Here is a 5,598-nt window from a genome sequence, read left to right as displayed (position 1 = left end):
TAAATCTACATGAAATATTAATAAAATTTTATACCTCTTGAAAATTATATTACATTATGATAAACTTCATTTTAGATAAAAATAAAGCATTAATTTTCTACCTTAATTTTTATGAAAATTATTTTATTTCTTTTTATATACAAATTTAGTTGATTTAAATATTACCCATCCAATTAATTTATTTATGGTAAGTGATAACTATACTTAACAATATGAAGTCTCTTTTCGTTTTTTGTATTCGATTTGAGTTCCAATAGGAGTAAGATGAAATTTTTAGGTACTTGAGTAAATATAATTTATTTTAAAGCCATGAAGAATATAGTATTGTTATTTGATATTTGAGTACAAATAAACATATTATTCTACTTTGTCTGATCTACTAAAGCAATTGCACAGCTCATATCTCGACGCAATGATAAGGACGTTAAAATTTTTTTGTGAGATAGTAGTATTTTTCTTTTATTAAATTGGCTAACTTTATTATTTTTAAGAGCTTTTGCTTTTTAAAAAGTTTATTCTATTATGTAATCACATAATTTAATATTATTTATGTAATTTTTAAATTTATATTCATTGAAATAAAAAATTCATGCTCAACGTGCATACTATAAAACTAGTGTATATATATTTGAAAACTACATGAAAGTTCTATAAATCAAGATAGTTTATAATTTAAAATATTTAAAAGATATATAAAAATTTTATTGACTAGATAAGCTCGTCTATTTTTCAAAATCAGAACTATTTATCAAATAATTTTGTACTAAAGTAATACTTTATAGTGTGTGAGAGCAAAAAATTAGCCAAAGATAATAGTAACATGGCCTTTTCTTTATTTTCTTTTATTTGTTCTTGTAAAAATTAATAAAAACCCTGTAAAGTTTGAATTGTAAGTTGAAGTTCTATTATGTTTAACAAGTAGTTTTGTTTAAATTTTATTTTTTGCATTAAGATACGACTAGACATTATATAATTTTAAAATAATAATTAAATATTATTTAGCCGTCCGAAAAATAACAATGTGAAATTTCGTCGTAGAAAATTACCTGATTTATTTGTACAGACAAGCCTTTATGTAAGATGCGGGAATGACATTACTTATTGAGGATGTCAAAGAAGACGATTAAAAAACGGAAACAGGATTAAGTATTTTTATTATATATTATATAGAAAAGAGAAGTTGGTCGACCAAGGGTATAATTGGTATTTCGCTTTAACCTATGCTTTGCTTACTGAAACGCGTCTTAAAAGCCTCCCAGCTTCTTCCGTCTTGCATCATCATTTTAAACAAAATATACTAGAATGTTCCATTCCTGCTCTCTTCCTATGATTCAACCACTCTCTCAGGTTTATTCTTCTCTTGCTCCATTTGAATTTTATTACATCTATTTATTTTATGAATGTCCATCTCATCTAAGACCATATGAATGGAAATTGCATCTCATTCTTACTTCTCTTCTATTAATTAGTTGCTCTGCCATCTTCCTATACGAACTTTTTGACTGATTGATTTCAAACTGGGTTGAATTGCAAGGTAAATTGGTCTGCTGCATATTAGAGTGGGATAAACTTCTTCTACTCCAACACAGGCAAGGACCCAATTCATACTTCTCTCTACGTAATTCTTTATATACTTTAAAAATTGATCCACATTTATCTATTGCTACTTAATGAGTTACTATTTCTTAAATGGATTTGTTACGAAATTATCGAGTCACAGCAATTTTCGATTTTCCTTTAGCAGGTTGGGTCATGTTTAAATGGATGTTTCTAATCTTTTAAATGGTTGGGTTGCAAAAGAAATATGAACAACAATATTTAATATGCCCTAAAAGTGTCGATTGACTTTTGAGTTACAATTGGCAAAATATAATAATTTTTTGTTATAAAACAAAGTAAAGTGGCTTTCACAAACAATTTCTTTCAGTGACCTTCCGAGAAATTGACTCGGGATTTAATGATGGTTTTAATATTTTCTAATTTGTTATTATAATAGTTGAAGCGCTATCCTTTTCGGGTCTTGCTGGATCGGAGGAGTAAAACTTTCATTCAATATGTTCTTTTGTTTTATGAATGCTGACCCATTTCATTTTTGATGTGTTATTTCTGAATTTTAAAGTAGTATCATTCGCCCTTTTTATTCTTCATTTTTCTTCTTTCTCACAAATTGTATTTGATAGATGAATGAGCTCATATTTTGAAAAGTTGGAATCGGATAGAAAAAGTCTATATTTGCCTATATGCATCTTAAAATTGTACGAATTGATGTTCAAAATTTTTATTCGTAGTTTTGTTTTCTACCCTCCAAATTAAGCTGTCATGTTCACTCTCATTGTCTCTATCATGCAAGTTTGGCTAAGATATTTTCTATAATAATTTGTGTTGCATCTGTCTTGAAGGTTGACATTGGTCTAGCTATGGGCTTTCAAGGAACAGGGTCGCCAAATAAAGCTTGATGTCATAATACTGGATGATAATTTTGTTGTTGTAAAGGTTTGTGTATCGACGCGTTGTCATCTTTTACTCGAAGTTTTCAGGCTCCTTTTCTTATTAAAGGTAAAATGTCTTGCATTGTTTACTTGAGGAAATTTAGCATATTTTTAATATAGTACTTTAAAGATGTCTCTAATGTTTTCATAAAATTTGTATTGGCATATATGATATTCCCATAAGTCAACCAATTAAGAAACTAATTTTGATTAGTAATAAAACTGCCTATGCTTACGCATGATTCATGTGAAAAAATGTGCAGCAAAACCTAATGTGATCTTGATATTTACTTAAAAACTGTTAGTTTTCCTTTACTTTCTGTTGAAAATCAGCATTTAGTTGATTCTTCTTAACAGAAAGGAAACTTTCCTGCACTTTACTGAAAGAGAAAAAGCATCAAGTTGATGATAAACACATACTTCCATTTAACAGTAAATACATACATAGGGAGCTTTAAATATGTTAACTTAGAAAAAAAAAGGAAATTTAAATATGTCAAACTGGAAAAAATACTACTTTATTCTTGTATCCCTGTGAAAAAATATTCAAAGTTATTAGATCAGCTACACATCAATATAGAAACAAAGTCAGAGAAGATAAACGAAAAGGAAAGCAACAAGCATGGCAAATCAAATTCTTGTTAGGAAAATTCAAGAAGCTAATGTGTCCAATTAGAACTATAAGTAATCCTAATAGACAAAATTTGTCTGATGTCTTACAATAAATTTTGCAGCTTCAACCAATAGTGATTGTTGAATCGCAAGTTTATGTGAGAAAGTGACATAAAAGAAAATGAAATTGCAAGGATATATTTGAAGACTCATTCACTTTACTTTATTTTGTGATTTTATATATAAATTTTTTGGGTATTAGAATACCTGGAGCTTAGTATGGATCTATGTTCAAAAATCTGTTAACTGCTTTATATAGAGTACAGTAATCGAATAGCTCTTATAGCTTTCTGACTCCTAACTCATTGATTGTTGTAATAAGAGATTGTGTGTGGATATAAATCTTAGGCTACAGTCTGGTCTGTAATTCATTTGTTACTGCTAAGAAGTTTAGCCAAATTCAAATGGATAAGGATGTGAGGAAGAATTGGCACGAATAAACGAATAGCTATATATTAATATTTTCTATATGGCAGGAGAGGTAGGTAACACTAAAGAATCATTGAATGAGCAAAAAAAAGAGCTGAGCAAATGTTAGAAAAATTGTCTATTTACGTTTTCAAAGAAATACGAAAGAGTAAATTTTATTGTTTTAGTATAATAGTAACAGATATGTTAGATCTTTTCTTGTTTTTTTTTGTGTGTTTTATACTTTTAGAAAGAGAAAAATCTACTAGATAACCACATCAATTCTTTTGCTTCTTATAAAGAGCAGAGGCGGATCTAGGATTTGAAGTTTTCGGGTGTCATATTATTTTATACATAGATATATTATTATTTATACGGTCCAAATGGGATAAATATATAGTCGGTTTGATCAACTTTGTGCTTCGATTCTAGCTATTCATCTTTTCGATTTATATAGATAAATATATCGAACGAAAATAAATTATGACAACTTAGCGCACATCATAAAATTTTCAGCAGTAATACCAATATCATAAAATTTCTTCCACGTGAAAAGTACAAAAAGACAACTTCTTTCATGTTCTGACAATTGGAAATATCTTCCAATTAACAAAATACTACCATAATCAGTTGGTCAATATAACTAATAAGTAAGACATACATAATTCTTTCATCCTTAAGTAAACAAAAACATACATGTCATATGCATTTTTGGTATAAATTTGAATTAAGACTGAAAATCTAAACTTCCAATGAATGCCATCAAGGAATCAACAGCAAGAGCAAAACAAATAATGAAAATAAAAATCTGACAACAAAATGCTTTAAAAGCTTATCTGACAACAAAATGCAAAAGCTAATACAATCAGAGATTCAAGAGAATAATATACACAATAACACAATAAACTATAAATTAAAGATTGAAACAGAGAAAAAAAATCAATTTTGAATTGAATAAAAGAAAAACAAGGGAGAAAATGAAAGGATCAACGGGGTTTAGCAACTTGTAAGTCTATATTCTTAAATATTAACTATACCACCAAAAAAATTATTTTCAGAGAAACCCAACATAAAAAAAATTAAAAAAAGAAGCAAGAGAATAAGAGAGATTTACAGTCAAATTACAAAGCAGTGGTGCAGCAAAAAGGTGAGGTAAAATGGAAAAGTGGACACCAAACGGTGGTGGCTAACTGCCGGTGAGTGACGGACTGAAACAATGAAAATCCAAGAATCCCCAAATTTGGGACAACAGCGCAGTAGAAGAGAAGGGTTTTGGGTGGGAAAAGTTTTTGGGGAAATAAGATAGCTTTTGTATTTTAGTGGATAAAGAAAGCACAATAGAAAAGTCAAACAATATTAAATAAATTAAAAAGTCAAAAAAGTCAAACTGTGATGAACAATAAAAGTAGAAGAACAATATTGCAGAGAAAGAGAGAGAAAATTCTTATTGAATTTTGGGATGATTTACAATGGGGTAAGACCCATCTATTTATAGGGAAAAAATGATTTAGCCACAAAGTAAAACTCTCTACAAGATAGACATTCACTCTAAATAGAATTCTATTCATAACACTCTCCCTTGAATGTTTACTCGATAAGTAATGTGCCTCATTAAAATCTTAACTAAAATAAAACCCAATGGGAAAAAAATTCTAGTAAAGGAAAAAGAGTACACATGTTTAATAATACGCCTTTTAGTTACCTCATTAAAAACCTTGCAAGAAAAACCCAGTGGGACAAAACCTTGTAAGGGAAAAAGAGTGCAACGCGCATTAACTCCCCTTGATGAGAGCATCAATTCACATCCTTGAGCCTTCGCATCCCGATTTTGTACATTAGCTTCTTGAAGGTTGACGTTGGTAGAGATTTTGTGAACAAATCAGCCATATTATCACTTGAACGAATCTGTTGCACATTGATATCACCATTCTTTTGAAGATCATGTGTGAAAAATAACTTTGGTGAAATGTGCTTTGTTCTATCTCCTTTTATGAATCCTCCCTTCAATTGAGCTATGCATGTTGCATTA

The 5,598-nt window shown here is 29.1% G+C and overlaps 1 long non-coding RNA gene across 2 annotated transcripts; it reads left to right on the top strand.

Moving 5' to 3' along the window:
• Window positions 1–1,262: 1,262 nt before the first annotated feature.
• LOC104223809 (uncharacterized) lies at window positions 1,263–3,515 on the top strand. Of its 2 annotated transcripts, XR_710216.2 has the most exons (4): window positions 1,263–1,347; window positions 1,535–1,589; window positions 2,400–2,556; window positions 3,224–3,515. It is a non-coding gene; the product is annotated as an uncharacterized lncRNA (long non-coding RNA). The 2 variants fall into 2 exon arrangements; XR_710215.2 differs by lacking the exon at window positions 3,224–3,515 and having other exon boundaries at window positions 2,400–2,804.
• The last annotated feature ends 2,083 nt before the right edge of the window (window positions 3,516–5,598 follow it).

Source organism: Nicotiana sylvestris, chromosome 6 (assembly GCF_000393655.2).
Source record: "Nicotiana sylvestris chromosome 6, ASM39365v2, whole genome shotgun sequence".
Taxonomy (NCBI): domain Eukaryota; kingdom Viridiplantae; phylum Streptophyta; class Magnoliopsida; order Solanales; family Solanaceae; genus Nicotiana; species Nicotiana sylvestris.
This window is presented reverse-complemented; position numbering and strand designations above follow the sequence as displayed.